Source organism: Sminthopsis crassicaudata, chromosome 1 (assembly GCF_048593235.1).
Source record: "Sminthopsis crassicaudata isolate SCR6 chromosome 1, ASM4859323v1, whole genome shotgun sequence".
Classification (NCBI taxonomy): Eukaryota; Metazoa; Chordata; class Mammalia; order Dasyuromorphia; family Dasyuridae; genus Sminthopsis; species Sminthopsis crassicaudata.
In genome coordinates, this window is record NC_133617.1 from 53,717,029 (window position 1) to 53,738,016 (window position 20,988).

Here is a 20,988-nt window from a genome sequence, read left to right on the forward strand (position 1 = left end):
TTCAGGGCCGAGCCTGCCGCTCCCTGCCTCCAACCCGGGCCACTTCCACTCACAGAGATGACGCTAGCATTAAATGCGGCCTCTGGCCTTGCTGCTCCTCCCACAGGACCCCAGGGACCCCCCTCACCACCTGTGCCCAGGTGCCCTTGAGCCCCAGCTCAAACCGCCTCTTCCTCCATGAGGCTTTTCCTGGCTCCCCCGGCAGTCATGTGTGTTTATATAGACTTGCTTTGTTCCTGTTTCTAGGTGTTTTCGCGTTTCCCCCTTGGATGGGCTCTCGGGGCAGGAACGGTTTTGTTCTGTCTCTCCACCAGGCCCGGCCCACAACAGGTTCTTAATAAATGCTTGATTGATTGATTGGGGTCTGGGACGTGACGTCCAATCGCAGGGAGGACGTAGGCGTTCGGAGCACCAGCGGCTCCTGAGCTCCAGGGGGCAGAGCGGCACTTGTGCCCCTGTGCCCTCCACGTGTTAGGGGAATTGGCAAAACCAGAAGGAACTTTAGAATGTGGAGCTTGGGCTGGAAGAGCTCGGAGGGATCGATGTTGGCAGAGCTCTGCCAGCCCAGCCCCTTCATCTTCCAGTGCCCAGGGGCACACAGAAGTCTGTGGCGGAGCTGGGGGAAGGCTCCGCTGGAATCAGTCCTTCACTCCCCTCTCCTGGCTTGGCTTTTGCTCTGTGAGTAAGAAGGTGGCTCGCTGCAGCCTCTGCTTTCCCCTAAGATGTCCTTCCTGCCCATCGCCCGACAACTGTTCCACAGGCACGCGCTAAGATGATAAAACTCCCTTTGCTCGCAGTGAAAGGGCAGCCTCTGGAGCCCCAGGCCCAGGGCCTGGCCAGCCTCCCCACCACCCTGCTGCCTCATCTCCAGCAAGTCGTGCAATTTCCCCGAGCTTCAGGCTGAGCTACATCAGCATCCCAAACCTGGTTCCTGAAAGTAAGAAAAGCCCCAGGACGGTGACGTCTTCTACTTTAAAATACTGACTATGAAAATACGTAACTTATGAAAAAAAGATCTGTCATGTGGAAGGAGTGGAGACGAGGTAGGAAAACAAGGCAGCCTTGCTCAGTTTTACTTCTGAACATCCCCAGCCTCATGATCCATTCCACATCTTCAAAAAAAGAAGATGGGCCGGCCATATGGGGAAGCAAGGAATAACCGAGGGACAAACCACATTTCTCCCCTGGAATCTTCCAAATGTCAATAGAGATTGAGGAAGGGCCCTAGCCGGGTAGATGGACTTCTTGTGGTCGGTTTGAAGAAGAATTTGGATCCAAATGCAAATGCTCTGTGGGCCGGGATACTCACAGGGATGGAATCAGGAATTCTCCGAGTCCGCACTCCAGCATTTGTGAGCAGCTCTCAGTACACTTCCAAAGTGCTCTGGACTCACCAAGGACAAGTGGCTTTAGGTCTTACCTTTCTCCTCTGTAAAATGCTAAAAGTGTCAGATTAGGTGAAGTTAGTCCTCATTGTTTTCATTATTAATTTTCTTTAAAATTTACAAAGCATTATTGTTGATGGAGTTGTGAACGGATCCAGCCATTCTGGAGAGCAATTTGGGACTATGCCTAAAGGCTATCAAACTCTGCATTCCCTTTGATCCAGGGGTGTCTCTACTGAGCTTGTACCCAAAGAGATCATAAAGGAGGGAAAGGGATCCACATGTGCAAAAATGTTTGTAGCAGCTCTTTTTGTTATTTTCAATACATTTTATTCTTCCAAATACATACAAAGATAGTTTTCAACACTCACCTTTTCAAAACTTTGGGTTCCAACTTTTTCTCCCTCCCTCCCCTCCCTTTTCTCTAAGACAGAAAGCAATGTGATACAGATTAAGCATGTTCAATTCTTCTGAACATATTTCCATATTCATCATGTGAACAGCAATTTTTGCAGGGAAAGGAATTGGAAAAATGAGTGCCATCATTGGGGAATGGCTGCACAACAATCATTGAAAATTTTAGTTTCCTAGGTCTAATGACTTCATATCATTATATAGATCTTTGCATGTTTCTCTGTATTCATCATATTTGTCATTTCTTCCAGCACTTAATATTCCATTATGTGCACCTACCACAGTTTGTTAGGCCATTTGCCCAATGATCTCTTTTGTTGCCACAAAAAGTGCTGCTATAAATCTTTTGTAATGCTTGGAATCTTTTTTTTTTTTTTTTAAGTCAGTGACCTCCTTGGGTACATGCCTTGCATCTCTCTGGATCTCTGGATCAAAGTTTAAGATCTTTTTTGCCACTTTGTAAGGTGAGTGATTCTGGGCAAGATATCTCATCTCTTTAATTAGACTAATAATGCTATCCTCGAGGGGATATTGTGAATATGAGGATATTGGTTCTCCTTTGCCCTGAGTTTATTGATAATAATCAGAGAAAGGCAAAGAGGTATTAAATTAACCTTAAAAATTCAGCTAGCCTGGTAATTCCTGTAAGAAATACAAGTTTCTTGACTGAATTAGAAAGGGAACCTGGCCATTCATTGGTTTAGAAAAAACTAACCAAACTCCTTAAAGCCTTTAAATAGCTAAACCTTACAGCTCTGGAGATTACAAAGTTTGAATTTAGGTGAGTTCAGATGCTGAGTAGTTTTTTGGAGGAAACTCCTAGAGAAAAGGATGAGAAGAAAGGAGTTTTTCTCTTCTCCCCCTCTGCAACTCCTGCAATGTCCAAGGAGCCTCACAGGGGAGCTGCTTGATCAGTAGATTATGCCCTATATACCATCCCACCCCGCGGCCTCTATGTAAATGGGAAGAATACCTGCCACAAAACAAGGAAAAGTAACGTCAATAAATTTAAAAGAACAAAAAGATCCCCTCCAAAAAGATCTGGGACTGCACTTCTCCCCACTCTTTATAGAAGTATGTGGAGAGGAGAGGGTTCACAGATGAGGAACATTTTAATGTCAAAGGATTGGTTTGTTTTTAGTGTTTTGCTTTATGTTTTCTTTTAAAAAAAATTTTTTTTTTAAATATATATCTGTCAGAGGAAAGGAAATTTTTTTTTTATATACTAAACTTTTTATTTTTCAAAATGCTTGCAAAGATAGTTTTCAACATTCATCCTTGCAAAACTTTGTGATCCGAATTTTTCTCTCTCCTTTCTTCCATCCTCCCCCGTAGACAGTAAGTAATCCAATATAGGTTAAATATGTGCAATTCTTTTAACCATATTTCCACAATCATCATGCTGCACAAGAAAAATCAGATCAAGAAAAAACACAAGCAAACAACAAAAAGATAAAAATACTGTGTGGTGATCCACATTCAGTCTCCATAGTCCTCTCTCTGGATGCAGATGACACTCTCCATCACAAATCTATTGGAATTACCTTGAATCAGCTCATTGAAAAGAACCATGTCCGACACGGTTGATCATCGAATAATCTTGTTGTGTACAATGTTCTCTTGGTTCTCACTTCACTTAGCCTCAGTTCATGTAAGTCGGGAGAGGAATTTCTTAGGGAAAATTTAGATGAGGTAAAAACAAAATAAAATGTAATATTTCAAAATTTTAAATTTAATAATTCATAAATAATACTTTAAATTTAAATTTTAGTGATTTAATATTTAAGTTTAAAATTTAGTCATTTAAAAATTTTGATAATCAATTTAAAAGTGTAAGTCCACAGAATCAGCAGCTATTCCTGCTTAATGGACAACCATAAGGAATTGCTTTGTCATCCTCAAATGAAAGGGTGCTGAGTCAGCACATGTGGTTGGCTGGGAGCAGACTGGCCCTGTGTGAATAATCTATAACAAAGATTTAAAGGAGTTTTGAGGTAGACAGGAATGGCAATAAAGGAGCTCATGATGAATGGCTTCCTTCACAATCCAAGTGACCTGGATGAACTCTAAGAAACTCTCCTGCTTTAATAGTCTGTGATCTTGAGTAATAGCTATAGTTCTGGGTTTACTATGTGTCTATAATGCTACTTCCAGAAAGTGGGATCCTGAGATTGCAGCTCAGATTAATGGTCTTTGTCTCAAGCCCCTGAGCAGAGCAATAAAACCAGAAGGAAGTGAATTGATAAGATATTTTTCTTCTTTCGGAGGACAAACTTGGAGTAGGATTTGGGTAAACTGAGGCTCTGGGTAGAGCTCTCTGGGATTTTGCACTCTCTTCTGGTTCTCCAGCTATCTTGTTTCAGATATTTGATGGCTATGTGACCCCAGGCAAGTCACTAAAAACTGTTTGCCTCAGTTTCCTCAACTGTAAGATGGGAATGATAATAAACCCCTCACAGGGTTATTATGAGTATTAAATGAGATAAGATTTGTTAAAAGCAAATAACAAAAAACAGGACCTATTTGGTGTGATATCTGACACCCTTTAGATGCGCCATAAATGTTTATTCCCTTTCCATACTCCCTCCCATCTGGTTATTCCGTCTGGGTCCCCTTTGCTGGTCCATCATCCATATCATTCCCCTTAAATACCAGGGTTCCCCAAGAATTTGTCCTAGGATTTCATTAGGTCTCATGTATTCAATTCAATTATAATTATTATCTGTGCTTATGTTTCCCAGAAAGAAATTCATGTACATGCACACATGAATGTATTATGAATATATGTATGTGTATGTATGGCCCCAATTCCTCCTCTGGGTGTCTGTCTGTTCCACTCAAGTTCCTAACATCATATTGGACATTTCCAACTTTATGCCCGCGGAGATCTCAGACTCAACATGGCAAAAGCAGAATTCTTTTTCTTTACCCCCAAACCTACCCTCTTTCAAAGTTCTCTATTTCTGTCTAAGGCACTCCACAGTCTTCCACCCTCCCAGATTTGTAATCTGGATATCACCCTTGATCCTTCACTCTCTCTCACTCCCCATATCTAATCAAATTCAAATCTTGCCACTTCCACCTTTACAATAATTCTCGATTTCTCAGTCTAGCCCCTTCCTTCTGCTCACACAGCCCCTGCCAAAGTCCAGGACCTCATCGCCTTTTTCTGGATTATTGAGATAATTTCCTAATTGGTCCCTGTGCCCTAAAGCTTTCCCCCACTCCAATCTCTCCTCCGCACAGCTGCAAATGTGATTTTCCTTAAACACAGATTTGCCCTTGCTACTCCTCTACTTAATAAACGCCAGTTGCTCCCCCCTGTGCTGTAAGATAAACCCCTCCGTTTGGCTTCTAAAGCTAGTCTCATGTTATCACACCCCATTCTGTGATCCTATGTATTATCTCTCTCTCCCACATTTGTCACTAATCTCCCATCTCCCTCCCCTTGCATTGGCCACCCTCCCCCCCCCACTCCCCACCCCCATCTCCGGTGCTTAGAATGCTTTCCCTCCTGTTTCAAAGAATCCTTTTCTTCTTAAAGACACAGCTCAGATAACATTTTCTAAATGAAACTTTTCCTGGGATCCCCCCCAACTGTTAGTTTTATCTCCCCAACTCATTTGTATCTGTCTTGTATTTATTCTCATCATATTTACTCTGCACATACTTGGGTCACTGTTAGAATGTAAGCTTCTTCAAATATGTAGAGAAATAAATCAAATTTATAAGAATGAGTTATTCCTCAATTGACAAATAGTCAAAGGATAAGAACAGGCAGTTTTCCAAGTAATCGAAGTTACTTAAAGTCATGTGAAAATGCTTCAGATCTTTATTGATTAGGGAAATATAAATATATATGAATTATAAACCAATATAAATATAAATGAATTATATTTCCCTAATCAATAAAGATTTGAAGCATTTCAAATTGGCTAATAAGACAAAAAGTTTAAATGATAAATGTGGAGGGGATGTGGACTCTATCGTAGGTAAAGTTGTGAATTGCACCAACCATTCTGGAGAACAAATGTCCAAAGGGCTATAAAACATGCATATCCTTTGATTCAGCAATACCATTACTAGGTCTGTATCCCAGAGAGAGCAAAGAAAAAGATAAAGAACCTAAATATACAAAAATATTTATAGCTTCTCTTTTTGTGGTAACAAAGAATTGGAAACTGAGGGAATGTCCATCCACTGGGGAATTGTGATATATAATTGTGACGGAATATTATTGTGCTATAAGAAATGGTGAACAAGATGGTATAAAAAACAAACAAACCTGGGAAAACTTTTATAAACTAATGCAAAGTTGTATAATGATCAGCTGTGAATGACTTAGCTATTCTCAGCAATAAAATGATCTAAGACAATTTCAAAGGATAATCCCACTTTCAGAGGAGGAACTGATGGAGTCTGAATGTAAATTGAAGCAAATTTTTTCCACTATTTTCATTTTTTTTTTGCTTTTTTTGCAACACAGTTAATATGAAAACATAATTTTCATGATTTCACATGTGAAATTGCTATCAAATTTTTTGCCTTTGCCAGTTTCAGGAGAGGTGAGGGGCAAGAAGGAAGAAGAGAATTCAAAATTCAATGAATGTTTCTAAGTAAATATTAAATGAATATTTAAAAATTTAAAATTTAAAAAAAGAATGCAAGTTCCCTACTTTCATTAAGAATTACATATTTTTTGGTCTGTTTTTTGTTCTTCCTATTTGTATCCTCGATCTTTACCATAATGCCTGGCACATAATAAGAGCTCACTCAGTGGGCCAGGATAATTCATTACAGCTCTAATATGTTTTGTTCTAAGGGTCCATCTCAGAGCTAACATTTTTATTATTTGAATTTTTATTTTCAGTTCTATATTCCCTCCATTCCTGTTGTTCCTCACCCACTGAGAAGGCAAACAGTATGATACCCATTATATGTGTGAAGTCATGCAAAACATTTCCATATTAACCATGTTGGAAAAAAAAAAAGTCAAGAAAAAAAAAGTAGAAAAAATATGCTTCACTCTGCACTCAGAGTTGATCAGTTCTGTCTCTGGAGGTGGATAACATTTGTCATCCTGAATCCTTTGGAAATGTATTGGAGCATTGTATTGATCAGAGCGACTACATCTTTCATTGTTGTGACTTATGATATTGCTGTTACTATGTATAATGTTTTCTTGGTTCTGCTCACTTCACTTTGCATGACTTCATGTAAATCTTCCCCAGTTTTTCTAAAACCATCTTGCTTTCCCATAGCATAATAATATTCTATCACAGTCATGTATCACATATTTTTATATGACTTCACATGCATCATATTGCTTACTTTTTCAATGGATGGAAAAGCAGAAGAGAAGAGAATTTGGAATTCAAAATTAAAAAAAAAAAAAGAATATTAACCATTCTATAATCACAACTTGTTCTCCCATTTTGTGTTCTAAGGGCACTGAAACTCTGTTCTAAGGATCTTCTCAATTCTGTTATTCTTTGTTCTAAAGGTCCTTCAACCAACAGTTAACAATCATTTATTAAATGCTTACTATATATTAGACAATATGCTAAGCCTTAAGGGAAATCATGATGGGCCAGATATCACCTAGTCAGGATAATTCATTACAGCTCTAACATTTCTTTGTCCTAGGGGTCATCTCAGCTCTGACATTTAAATTTTCAGTTCTACCGTCTCTCCTTTCCTTCCTGTTGTTCTCCACCTATTGAGAAGGCAAACAGTATGATACTCATAAGTGTGAAGTGCAAAAGACATACAGAAAGGGGAAAAAAAACTCTGTTTTCAAAATCATATTCTAGTTGGGAAAGCAGCATACAAACTACTATATATCTATATGATGTGTACCACTCGGAAGTATTCTCAGAGGGAAGATATTAACAGTGGGGATTGAGAGTGGGGGAGGGAAGGGGACTGAGACAGGCCTGAGGAAGTGGGGTTTGAGCTAAGTCTTAGAGGAAGCTAGGAAAGCCAAAGCAAGATGAGAAAGCATTTCAGAAATGGGGGATAGATAGTAAAAAGCACAGTCTGGAGATGGGATATTTTATGATAAGTGATGAGGGTGAAGCTTCTAGGAGAAATATAACGGTAGTCCTGAGGCTCTCACACCCTAGCTACTGTTCTATCAATCTAACAGTCAATAATCCTAAAGTCTCCTGGCTTTGGGAATACTATAGCATAGTCCTAGAAACTTTGCCGACCGCCAGATAACAATCTGTTGGTCAGTGATAACAGGGTTTCTGAGACAAATGGTGAGGTGCCTACCAGACCATAAAATTAGCCTATCAGGGACATGAAGAACCAGATCTCCCTTTTTTCCTATAAATGTTTCTTCTTGCTCCTGGTTCTTTGCTAAATCCTTTTGAACTTAGTGTTACAATTGCAATTTAAACAGTTATACAATGACAACTTATACAATACTGGTAACTTAGGTGCGTTACAATTACAATAAACTTTGCCCCTTGACTTGGAGATGGGTTCAAGCCTGCAAATTCTTTTGAGACACTTTGTGACCCTGGTCTGCAATCCCAACCCTTTGGGGTCCTTTTTGAATCTCAACAATAAGAACAGGCAGGAAGCCAGTGTCCCTGGATCATAAAGGACTTGGAGGGTATTAAAGAAGATTAAAAAAAAAAAAAGTCAGAAAGGGCCAGCTTGTAAAGGGCTTTAAAAACCAAATGGGATTTTATATCCAGTCCCAGAAGAATAAATAACTACTGGAATTTGCTGAATAAGGAATAAAATGATCAGAATTATGCTTTAGAAAGATCATTTTGACAGCGACATGGAGGAGGGACCCCCATGGGGAAAGACTTGAGGCAGAAAGACCAACCAGACTCCATTCACTGGAATAGTCAAGGTGTGAGATAATGAGGGCTTGCACCAGAATAGAGAGATGAAGTGTTATCTATGGAAGAGGCTCTGGAGGTTGAAACCATAAGGCTTGGCCACTGACTGGATGTTTGGGGTGAGTGCAAGTGATAAGCAGAGGAAGACACTGAGATTCACATCTAGGGGATTGGGAGGATGGATGGTGGTGTCCATGGTAACAGGGAAGTTCAGAAGAGGGAAGGTGGGGAAAGATTTTCAGTTATGTTTTTGGTACATGTTGAATTTGAATAGAACACGTCTAAAGGACGTCCATTTTGACACATTCAATAGGCGGTTGTTGACAATAGTCTAGATCTCAGGAGAGGGATTTGGGCTGGATAAATTGTTTTGAGGATCATCTTTTCTAGCTGTAACATTCAATGTTCTAAGAGCCCCCCACCCTGACCTCCTGTGTCCCAAGGGCCCTCCCAGCTCTGACGTCTTGTATTCTAAGGGTCCTCTCAGCTCTGATGTGCTTTGACTAAGAACCTTCCCAGTTTCTGACATTCTATACTTCCCCTCATTTCCTCAGATCACATTGTCTTTTTAACCCCTTACATTCTGGCTTCCAACTTTATCATTCCACCCAAACTGCTCTCTCCAAAGTGACCAATCCTCTCTTGGTTGCCAAACCCAGGGGCCTTTTCTCAATCTTCATGCTCCTTGACCTCTCAGTAGACTTTGGACACTGTGGATCACTCCTCCTTGACTTGGAGTCTGGAAGACTTGAATTTGAATCCTACCCAAGATACTTAATGGCCAAATGACCCTAGTCAAGTCACTTAACTATTCTGGGTCTCAGTTTTCACCTCTGTAAAATGGGGGCAGTCATAGTATCTTTCTAACAGGATTGTTGCCAAAAGCAAATTATATAATCAGTTAACTAGTTAGTAGTAGTATTATTACTATGTGCTGAGTGCTGTGCTAAGATAATACCTATAAAGTGCTTTGCAAATCTTAAAAGATCATATAAATGTCAGTGATTGGTGATGATAACAATGATGTTGGTGACAATATGCTGTATTCTTCCAGTTCTGATGATGTTTATGATTTTTAGAATTTTCACAGTAAAATGTGAACACCTTGAAGGCAGGGACTAATTGACAGGCCTTGGCAACAGATTGGATATTGGGTGTTGGGATCATGCCTAGGAAGAACCTGGGAACCTGACAGGATGTTGATGCCCTTGATAGAAGGAGAGGAAGTAGGGACCAGGGAGGCTATAATGGGAAACATAATGAGTTCAGTTTTGGACATGTTGAATTTAAGATGTCTACTGGCCATCCAGGCACTAATACTGTGCCAGCCTAGCACATAATAGCCAATCACTAAATATCTATTGGATTGAATTCTCTTCTTGCATTAAAACCAGTTTGACAGTTTTTCACTCCAGCCTCGCCCACTGAGTCTCAGTCAACATCAATTCAAGCCGTTTTCTTTGAATGTGGCAACTGAAGATTAGACCCAGTGCCTTTGTGGATATCTGCCCATTCTCGATCTCAGAAAGATGTCGAGTGTCCTATTAAACCCTGGGATGGCTACGTCACACCATGCTAATTGGCTCTCAGGGTGGTTGCTCTCTGAATCTCCTGTTCTTTTTTTTCACTCCTTCTTTCTTTCTTCCTCCCTCTCCTTCCTTCACTCCCTCGCCTGTTCCTTCAGAATCCTAGAACACCAAAAATCCAGGCTCTTTGTGAACTGATAGGGGGAGACTTGGGGCAGTGCCACTCCTGAAAGGTAAAATGAAAACTGATCCAGGCCTTGAGCTTTCACTTCCTCCTCCTTCCCTGCCAACCAGACCCTGTAATTCGAGTTGATTAAATTGAAAGGTAGGATTCTTTTGATCAAATAGAAAAAGAAAAAGAAAAAAAAAAAAAAAAGGGCTTCTAATCTATAGCTCACATTTCTTGAGGGATTTATGGCTGACAAAAAATTTTTTTTCTTATAACAACCCTATGAAATAGGAATTACAAGAGTTATTCTCCAGTTTTGCAAATGAAAAGATTGAAGCTCCTTCCAGCTCCCTTCTAATTCCGTTTTTCTTCTGTGTTTGTTCTAACATTCCTTAGGCTCTAAGATTCTATGTTCCAAGTGTCCTCCAGCTCTGCTATTTTAACTTCTCGGTTCTAAGGGTCTTCCTAGGTTTTGTATTCTATGTTTTATGTTCTAGGTTTCCTTCTAGTTCTAGACTGTTATTTTGGAAGGTCCCAGTTAGCTCTGCCTTTATAGTTTCCATGTAAGGTCCCTCCAAGATATGGTGTTCTATGTCCTAGGATAGAATAACTTGTCCAAGTTAACAACATAAGTCAGTGTTAATAACCATTAAATCTAGGTCATCTCTGGTTCCAGTCCATTATATTGTACTACTATCTAAGGAACCCATTACTAAGGAAGCCCAGTAAAACATATTAGGTATACAATTGAACAAAAATCTCAAGACCTTTTCTATTTTTTAATACATAACAGTGATCTAAGTAAAGGCCATCAAATTGTGTAGAGGGCCGCAGATAGTGGGGGAACTCTGGGTAATGTATAAAACCCTCTAGTCCAGAGGAAACCCACTATCTGTGACCCTCTACAAAATTGAGTCTGGAACCTTGGACCAAATCCAAAAAAATAAAATTTAATGTGATAAATATAAAGTCTTCCACAGCTGTGAAGGCTAACAGGGTTATTCAGCCACTCCAATTTTCCTCTCTCACCATATTATTATTATATGGCATTCCTTGAGAATTCATATCAAAGGAACAATAATTTTTGTCCTATTTTTTTAAGCTATGAGCCCCAACCAGAGGTTGGTCTAGTAAAGCACCTCAATTTTAAGTTTATCTTGTCCTCTTCTCTGTGGATGTTCCCCCACAATAGTTTTTTTCTCAAATGCATTTCTAATAAGTATTCCCAGACCAGCAAAGAATTATGGTTAATATTATTTACATCCACAAAAGTGGATAAGCAAAAAAGTATAGTTATCCCTTCCACATCATGGTGTTTAGGGGCATGGCTCCCCTGCAATCTGGAAAAGCATATAAAATTTTGGGATCGTCTCTACTAGAGAAGAAGTCTGAATTATTATAGTATTAAAAGATAATATATGTTGATATTATATAATAGTACGCATATATTTTTATGCATTTTTGAGTTTCTAAACTTTTTCTGTGTCCTCTTGTAGCCTGCGGCTTTCACAAAACTCCCAAAAAATTCCCATTTAATTTCTTATGCCAACCCACAATATATCTAAACCACCATGGGGAAAGTCACAATATGGAAGGGATAACTAGATGTGCTTAAACTCTATTAGGAAGCCCAAGGGAGGAAAAGAGATGTACAATTATTTGGGGTTTATAGTCCAAGGAGACTAGGTTTCAGCAATATTGTGTCTGCCCCAATATTCCTCATACTCAATGGTCCCCAAAGCCTCACTCCCAGAAGTCCTGATTTCCTTGTGAGGGCTGCCTCTCTTTTTATTTCTGCTCTCCTAATGTCCATGGGTGTTCTCATAGTCTCTGTGTGGCCTCTAACACATTTTGTCAGGATCAGGGTCCTTCTCTGAGTAGCTTCTACCTACAATGATAAAACAGATTTTTTACATTACATTTTTTATTATCAATTTTTCCCCTTCAATTAGAAAAAGAAAAACCCTTGAAGCAAATAAATATAGTTAAATAAAACAAATCCCCCTATTGGCCATATCCCAAAATGTGTCTCATTCTACATCTTAGTCTATCAACTGTCTTTTGGGAGGGGGATTGCTTCATCATCGGACCTGTGGAAAAATGGTTGATTCAAGTTGTATTGATCAGAGTTCTTAAATATTTCCAAATTGCTTAGTTTTCCAGTATTGATAGTATATGAAGAACAAATTGAGTTCCCATTTTTTCTCACTTCGCTTGGCCTCTGTCTATCCATGTCTTCCCAGGGTCCTCTGAAACCTTCTCTTTCTTCATTTCTTTCTTTTTTTTTTTTTTTTCCCCTGAGGCTGGAGTTAAGTGACTTGCCCAGGGTCACACAGCTAGGAAATGTTAAGTGTCTGAGATCAGATTTGAACTCGGGTCCTCCTGAATTCAAGGCTTGTGCTCTATCCACTGCACCACCTAGCTGTCCCTCTTTCTTCATTTCTTATAGTACAATCATATTCCATAATATTCAGATACCATAATGTATTCTGTTATTCTTCACTGATGGGTATCCCCTTCATTTTCAGTTCTTTACCACTGCAAAAAAAAAAAAAAGAAAAAAAGAAAAAAAATCCACCATAAATATTTTTGTACATATAGGTCTTTCTTCTCTTTCTTTATTCCCTTTGGGATATGTCTAGTAGATTTAAAATCTAGCAATTTATTTTTTATTTATTTATTTTAATTATTTATTTGTATAAAGCCTTTTATTTTCAAAACACATGCATAGATAGGTTTCAATATTCACCCTTGCAAAACCTTGACACTGCTGAATCAAAGAGTATACACAGTTTCATAGCCCTAGATCCATATTGCTGTCCAGAATGGTTGGATCAGTTCACAACTCCACCAACAATGCATCAGTGTCCCAGTTTTCCCACAGCCCCTCCAACATTCATCCTTGTCTTTTCGGGTCATCTTAGCCAATCTGAGAGATGTATAGGGTATCTCAGAGTTGTCTTAATTTGCATTTCTCTGATCAAGAGTGAAATTCTAATAGTTTAGACTTTTAAAACTCCTTCCACCTCCTCTGACCTATCACTGTTCACTCTTTGGTGTTATTACCTTTTTCTTTTTTTTTCTTTTTTTTTGAGGTAATTGGGGCTAATTCTAAGGTCACACAGCTACGAAGTGTGACCAGATTTGAACTCAGGTCCTCCTGACTTCAGGGCTGGTGTTTGTTGTTACCTTTTTGATTCATTGTGAGAACTTGTCTACATTTCATAAAGATCCTTTACCTTTTACTGGGTTCCAGTATTCAGTTTCACAAATATAAAATGGAGGCATGATTAGATAATAGTTTGTCATTTGAAAAGGATCTGAGAGTTTTAGTGGACCCAGAGCTCAATATGAGTTAACAGGATGATAAATAGCCAAGAAAGCTAATGTAACTTCAGGCTCAGGTATAGGCATGGCATTCAGGAACGAGGCATTGTTATAGTTAACTTTATCATTCTCTGCTCCTTGGGAAGTATGGATTTATCCCTGGGAACCACAATTTGGCAGGATCCCAATAAGATCATTATTGCTGTTCATTCTCCAAGGAGACCAATGGCATCACAAATGATGTCTTTACTTGCCTGTGAATTGGATTGAGTGAGGCAGAATTGAGCAAAGTCATCAGCCTCACAGTCTCCTTGGAAGTCATCAGAATTCAATGGCAAGACAAGAGGCAGGATGGCTGCCAATGGTCCTGCTGATAAGGTAAAGAGTCCATGAGCTGGGAGGATCCATTAAAAGAGTTGTGGATGTTAACTTGGAGAAGAGAAGACTTGGGAGGGGGACATGATTGGCATCTTTGAGTATTTAAAAAGCTATCTTGTCATCTGTTCTCTTTGCCTCAAAGGGAAAAACTAGGAGCAGAGGGCAGGGATTGCAAAGAGGCAAAATGTAAAGTTAATCTCAGGAAAAAATTTCCAACAGGAGGAGTTTTCCAAGAATGGAACAGGCTGTCTTGGGGAGTACTGGTTTCCCATGCGAATAGATTGTCAAGCAGAGACTGGACTCCCACTTGTTTTGTATTCTAGAGAGGATTTTGGGGAGGTATGGATTAGATTGAGTTCTGAGGTTCTATGCTAATGTGAAAAAGACAGTGGGGTGTATAAATGCTGACTCCTTGACTCTGACTTGTCTCTGGAGATCAAAGATTAATGGCATTAGGGCAGCTAGGTGGCTCAGTGGATAGAGCACCAGCCCTGGAGTCAGGAGGACCTGAGTTCAAATATGACCTCAGACACTTAACACTTCTTGGCTGTGTGACCCTGGGCAAGTCATTTAACCCCAATTGCTTCAGGAAAAAAAAAAAAAAGATTAATGGCAGTTTTCAAAATCCCCTCATTCCTTTATCCCTTTATCCTCCTGAAGCTGCTCTTGCAAAAGAACTGGAAACACTAGATGTCTTTGGATTGAGAGATAGCTAAAGTGCTACAAGACATGCAGTGGATTCAGACTAGAAGAAATGACCTAGCTGATGAAACCAAGATGAGCTGATCCAAAGTGAAGGAAGCAGATCCAGGAAAACCCATCTACATGCTGACTACCACAGTGTAAATGAAAAGGAACAGAGAATAAGACTGAATTCTGTATAATGATAACAAGGAAACTTCCTTCCAGGGAATAGCTGAAAGAACCCATCTGCCCCTTTCCTTGCAGAGGGGTAGAAACTAGTGGATACAGAAAACTTCATATACTGTTAATCACAGTTGATTTTTCCTCTTTCCTTTAAAAATTTTCATTAGGAGGGATGGCTCTCTAGGTAGAGAAGAGAGGATATTGAATATAAATATTGAATAGGATTCTCCAAAGAAAAATGTACTCATGATCCTTTTCCCCACCCTTTTTTTTTTTTTTTTTTTTTTTTTGAGGCAAGCAGGGTCAAGTACTCAGAACATTTTAAAATTTAATCTGCATCTGATTTCATAAGTATAATGGGTATTGTTTTTCTTGCTTTAATAGGTGGAGGAGGTAGTGGAGGGAGATACCGAATTTAGAAACTAAAATAAAATAAAATCTCAAAAAGAGTTAATATTCAAAAATATCATCAAAAGAAGCAATTTTGCATTGTTATCATTTATTTCCTTCTTCACTTTCTTAACAGAACAATCAAACAAGCACTGATTTGTTTCTTGCCCAGTGTGGTGTTTAAAAAGTTCAAGATTTCTAGGTAATTTCACAAAAGGGATCAGTGGCACTCTCAGATCCCAAAGATAATCATGTGGGTGGGCTCCCAGTTTCTATGTCCTTGGAAGGGTGGTCCTGAAGTTGCCAATGGTTAACAATTAATGAGAGAACACAGAATATCACCGTGAGGGTCTAGATTCTCATAAGCTTTGATCCTGTAATTTACATCTATATAACACTCCCTCCCTCTACACCTCCACCCCAGTTTGGGGCAATCTAATCAAAGAATGTATCCACACCCAAACCTGAGAACAATGGGATTAAATTCCTTGTAAAGTTAGGTGGAGTCTGACTAAGATTGAGGAGAGTTAATTCCAGGCCCTTCAAGAGACCAAACTTTGAGTAGAAAAAAGGGAAACTATGGATCTCCCCAAATTATTGATCATTAATAATCATTTCTCTCATTGGTTGCCAAGGTATAAAATGTTCACCCTGAAAATCTAACAGCTAATTCCCCCTGGCTCTTTTCAGCTGGTTCCTGCAAATCCCTGGTGGGGAGGCTATATTCAAAAATAGATCTGGCAAATAATATCAATAAAAATCAGATAAAGGCAATAAAAGTCTGGCTTCTAATTCTGAAAGTAGCAAAGGGAAGAAAGGACCTCCATTATCTCTACTTCGGACATTACCCAGCATGGTCCTTCCATCTTTCTACTTAACCACTTTCACAAGGTGCCATTTTCCACCATACTTGCTTTGCTCAACCTTGGGTCACCCCTATTATCCCTTCTTTCCACCCTGCCTCTCAATCTGCAGAATACTGCTCCTGGGGGAAGTAATAAACAAAAGTGTGATGAATCATATCATCTAATTTCAACTGGGCTCCCATCTCACTGCTGCTTAGTAATCATTTTATTATTCATCTCTGATCAAATCTATTAGAGCCAAAACTAGCTTTTTTTTTTTTTTTTTTTTTTTTCCTGAGCTGGGGAATTGATGGAAAGATAGAAAGCATTCTTTCTAAACTGCAGGAAACCTGCTCCTACCACAGGAATAGGGTCAAGCAAGGGCAAAGTATAAATTTTGGGATATTGCTGCTAGAGTTCCTTAAATTTCCCACCCTGAGGCAAATCTCCATAGCACTACTTTAGTTACAATCCTGCTTTCCATTCCCTTGCCCACACAGGATGTTCCAAGCTTTTTCCTCTCTCAAGCCCCACAATTCACCCCCATCTTTCACTCTAAGAAGATGGCATCACCTCTAGATTGATTGTTGCCTTTCCTTCTCAAAGAGTGTTGAGGGATGAAACATCCTAACAGCGTTTGGGGGTCCCCATGCCGGTGTCGCAGGTTATGCCAAAGAATTCACAGTCCCAGTCTCCAAGTTAAGGTTGGCAAAAAGGGGTTTCTTGACATTGAGGGTTCTCAGCAGGCTAGGTTCTGATTAGAGACAGACTTTAATTTTATTTAGTCTTAAGTAGCCCGGGGATAGGGAACAATCTCTGGATGAATTAAGGGTGCAGGGTGGTAGTCTAAAGAGTAATCTGGTCAGCCAGAGCCAGAAGATTCAGGGTCTTCTGACCCAGAAAGATTAGAGGATCAAAGAGTCCTATTACATCAAAAGGAATAAAATGACATCACTCTGTTGGGGTCACCATACAGTGTGTCCAACAGTGGCTGATCAGACTTAGGAGCTTAGAAGACCATAGGTTGGATACATAGAGTCCATATGAACATTTAGAGCTGATGGCTTTAAATTTGTGCAGCTCGTGACTCTTTTGAGCTAATGCAATCCTGCTTTGCTCACACAGCACAGAGAGCGACATGATGAGGGCACACACCGTGCTGGGCAGTTCTGTGCCAGGGGTCCCCGTGTCTCATAATCGGTTCCAAAGTTCTTCAGAGAGATCCTGAGAGTCTCCTTGCATTGATTTATCTGACCTCTGTGTGGGCACTTGCCTTGTCTGGATCCTCCATAAAATAGTCTTTAGACAAATAAATGACATTTGAACAAAGTAGCAAGTCCACTGGAGTTGCACTTTCTGCAGTAGGGTTTAAATGCTTAGCAATTCAGCTCAAAAAAGGACCTTATCTCACCAAGTGATCTTCAGAATCTTCCCAAGACAATTCAAATTCCCAAGACAAGCGATTCAGTTTCCTGGCATGGGGCTGCTAGACTGTCCCGCTTTCACAAGCACCCACGATGAGGTCGGCTCAAAGGCTCTGTAGACCCTCAGTCTGGGTAGGTAGCCTAAGAGCCGCCCAATCACTGAACTGGCTCTGGCAATGTGAGTGTCAACCTTATCATCTACATGGACCATTCCTGGAAAGTAACAACATTCAAATCACCGTAACCAATGGTTTCACATATGGATGGTGTGGTGCTGGCTGATGGAGAACCGCTGTTTTCTTGGAGTTAATTGTTAGGCCAAAATTAGCACAAGCTAATTGATCATATTCTGTTTGTACCCAGCCTCAGAGGCTGCATTGAGCATACAATCAATCATCTGGAAACTGAAAGTCATGCACTAAATTTCCCTTTACTTTAGTCAGGCTTGTGTAACCTTTTCAAGTTAAATAATTTATCATCAGAGTAGTAGCTGACCTTGATATCATTTTCCTCCTTGTTAAAGGTATTAGACACCATCATGGAAAACATCATGCTAAAAAGCATAGGAGAGGGACAGCTAGGAGGAATAGTAGATAGAGCACCAGCCTTGAAGTCAGGAGGACCTGAGTTCAGATCTAGCCTCAGACACTTAACACACCCTGGCTATGTGAGCCCCTGGGCAAGTCACTTAGCCCCAATCGCCTCAGCAAAAAAAAAAAAAAAAAAAAATATATATATATATATATATATATATATATATATATATATATATATATATATATATAATTAAAATAAAAAGCACAGGAAAAAGCAACCAGCCCTGCTTCATTCCATTGGTGACTACGGAAGTGTGAGAGTACTGTCCATTATCCATAACCTGTGCAAGCATGTCATCATGGCACTGGTGTACAATATTGGAAAACTCTGTTACCATGATCTTCCACAAGCCCTCACAACTGACAATTGGATCAGCAAACATTGTGTACAGACCTTTGTTCTGCTCCTGGTATTTCTTTTGAGTTGTCAGACTGCAAACACCATAGTGATCTTTCTTTGGCCCTTTCTGAAGGGCTTTTTTTTTTGGCTCTTAAGCAGATGACTATCTTCCAGGTGAAGGATCAGACTATTAAGCAGGATCCTGGCAAAAATCTTCTTCTTTTTCCTCAATAGTATTTTATTTTTCCAAATACATGTAAAAATAGTTTTCAACATTCATTTTTGTAAGATTTTGTGTCCCCAATTTTTTTCCCTTCCTCTCTAATTTCTTCCTTCCCCAAGATAGCAAGCAATCTGATAAGGTTACAGATATACAATACTTTTAAATATATTTCCACATTTGTTATGTTGTACAACAAAAATCAGACCAAAGAGGGGGAGGGGGGAAACACAAGAAAGAAAAAGCAAGGAAACCAAAAAAAGGGTGAAAATCCTATGCTTTGATCCACATTCAGTCTCCATAGTTCTCTCTCTGAATGCAAATGGCATTTTCCATCCTAAGTCTATTGAAATTGTCTTGGATCACCACATGGCTGAGAAGAGCTAAGTCTATGAAAGTTGATTATTGCACAATGTTGCTATTATTTGTACAATGTTCTGCTCCCTTCACTCAACATCAGTTCCTGTAAGTCTCTCAAGCCTCTCTGAAATCATCCTGCTGATTCTTTCTTATAGAACAATAATATTTCATTACATTCATATACCATAAGTTATTCAACCATTATTCAGATGATGGGCATCTACTCAATTTCCAGTCCCTTGTCTGGTAAAAATTTTGCCAGTAATGATCTCAGTAAGAGATCTCCCTGTGATTGTCACAGGAAATTGTCATTTCCTTTTCCTTTATAAAATAGACAATGGAGGCACCCTTGAACCCTTGGGGGATAATCTCCTCTTGCCATATAATTTGGAAGATTTCAATCTTCAATATATAAACAAAGGACCCCCCCCCCACATTGTAAATGTTGGCTGGAATAGAATCAGCACCAGACATTTTGCCACATGAAAGAATTCAAAACGTTTTCTTCAGATAGAAGTTTAGCTACAGAGAGAACAACTTCAAGCTGAGATATGGCTATAGTCCATGGCTTCAGCCTTGCTTGGTAATGGTCTGTTGAGAACGTTAAGGAAGTGTTCCACTAATCTCTTTAGTCTTATTACTAATCAATGTAGCTGCATCAGCAATGAGTAGGTGAGATGCATAAATAGATCTAAAGCACTTTGGATTGTTACTATCAGTATAAATCTGGATTTCATTTGCTTTTTTAACTGAAGCCCAAATCCTGCATCTCTCTGTTTCACTTATACCTTACTTTTTTTTTTTTTTTTTTTTTTTTTTTTTATTATAGCTTTTTATTTAGAAGATATTTGCATAGGTAATTTTTCAGCATTGACAATTGCAAAACCTTTTGTTCCAACTTTTTCCCTCCTTCCCCTTACCCCCTCCCCTCATGGCAGGTTGACCAATACATGTTAAATATGTTAAAGTGTAAGTTAAATACAATATATGTATATGTCTATACAGTTATTTTACTGTTGTACCTTACTTTTGATGGAGTTAAAAAACTGCTATCTTAGAGATGGACAAGCTGCCCTTCTGATAAAGACTGTGGAGTTCTCGGTTTTCATTTAGCAACTTCTGAATTTCCCCTAATTTTTGTCAAACCAGTCTTGATATTTGTAGCGTTCTGGCGTAAATGAGTAACTTGGGTACTGTACATCAAATCTGTGAAAGTTGCCTGTTCATTTTCTGCTCTACTGTTGCCAAATGTGTGTTAGCTCAACAACAATCCATTTGAGAAGCACTCAAATCCGTTAATATTAAGTCTTCCAATAGTTGACAATTGCCTTGAAGCCACTGTTTTTGTTCAATGTGAATGTTTAGCTTGGAGAGGCTGAGTCCAACGCTCTGCTGCATACACATTGATCTCATTCCTCTCACATTCTGTCTGTCTCTTCTCCTCACAATGATATAAATATGTTTGGAGAGCACGTCCATGAAATTTTAATGTAGTTAGTAAATGGCAGACACTGCTGGTGATGAGAAGGTCATCATGAGACACAAATCTTCAGAAGTAAGTAACTATTGCTGATACTGCTTCTAATTCCATTCTTCTCAAGGAATTGTGTCTTATAGTTTGTGCTTATTCTGGCAGTAAAGTCAGCCAGAATTGCAAACTTGTCTTCTCTCAGTACATTGATAATGAGCGTCTCCAGGTCTTCATAAAAATTTTCTTTGACATTATAAGGATTTGGCATGGTGGGAAGCATATGCACTATTGATGATAGCATGATGTTTTCCTGCAAATGGCAATCCCATTGTCATACATTTGTTATTTACTCCTTTTGATAGGTATACAAGCTTATTGATTAGATTAGTTTTGATTGAGAAACAGATGCCAGCTTC